Below are 1030 nucleotides of genomic sequence, written 5' to 3'. Positions count from 1 at the left end.
CCGTGAGATCATGACCTGAGCCAAAGTCGGATGCTTAACCAACTGAGCCACCCAGGCGCCTCTCAAACTATTTTTAGTAACAAGATGATCATCCATATTTTTTAAGCAGCTGTGAAGCCACTTGAGTGGAATGATTTTTAATTGGTAGCTATCTCAAACTATTTTAATTTCTTCTATAATTATTAATTTGTTCAGTTTTTCCATTTATTTATGGTTAAATTTTGGTAATTTTTCAGAAAATGTAGCCACGTAGGATGTCTTCAGCTTCTTATAACAGAAAAGCATACTTAAAAGTGGGTTAACAAAAAGGGAGTTTTTATCTCACCCAACTAAAAGACTAGAGATTGAGCAACTCCCTGACTGGTTAATTAAATGGCTCAAAGACATCATAAAAGATTCAATTTATGCCATCCTCAGAATGTAGGCTGAATCTTTTAGGTTGGCTGTCCTCATAGTTCAAGGTGACTACCAAAGTCATAAGCAAATGACAACATTCAAAGACAAAAAATGAAATATTTCTTTTTTTATATCTCTTTTTCAGAACAAAGAAACCTTTCTCAGACTCTGCTAGGACATTGCATTGGCCAAATTGCAACAAATACTCAAACCAAGATTAATCACTTGCCAAAGAAATATTGGAATTACCACTATTGACTTAGTCTTAGACCAATTAAGACTCTTTCCTTGAGAAGGAGGAGGAGCTTCTTGCTTAAGCACATGGCTGTATAGAGGAGATGAAGTCAAACACACAAACAAAAGCAGAGCTCTACTGACAGACCATTTCTCCATCTCTATCATTACCATTATTTTGTGTAGTTATTCAATACAAATTTATTGAGAGCCTACTATGTGCCAGGTTCTGGGTATAGAGTAGTAAATATGATAAATAAAGTTCTTGCTATTATGAAGTTTATATCTTGGTTGGGAGAGCTAGTTGTTAAAATAATAAACAAATATAAATATGATCATTTTAAATAGTGATACATTCTTGAAGAAAAACAAGTCAGGGGAAGGAGATGGAGAAGAACAT

Source organism: Crocuta crocuta, unplaced genomic scaffold (assembly GCF_008692635.1).
Source record: "Crocuta crocuta isolate KB4526 unplaced genomic scaffold, BGI_CrCroc_1.0 scaffold2383, whole genome shotgun sequence".
Taxonomy (NCBI): Eukaryota; Metazoa; Chordata; class Mammalia; order Carnivora; family Hyaenidae; genus Crocuta; species Crocuta crocuta.
The sequence above is the reverse complement of the archived record's forward strand: the minus strand, read 5'-3'. Positions refer to the sequence as shown.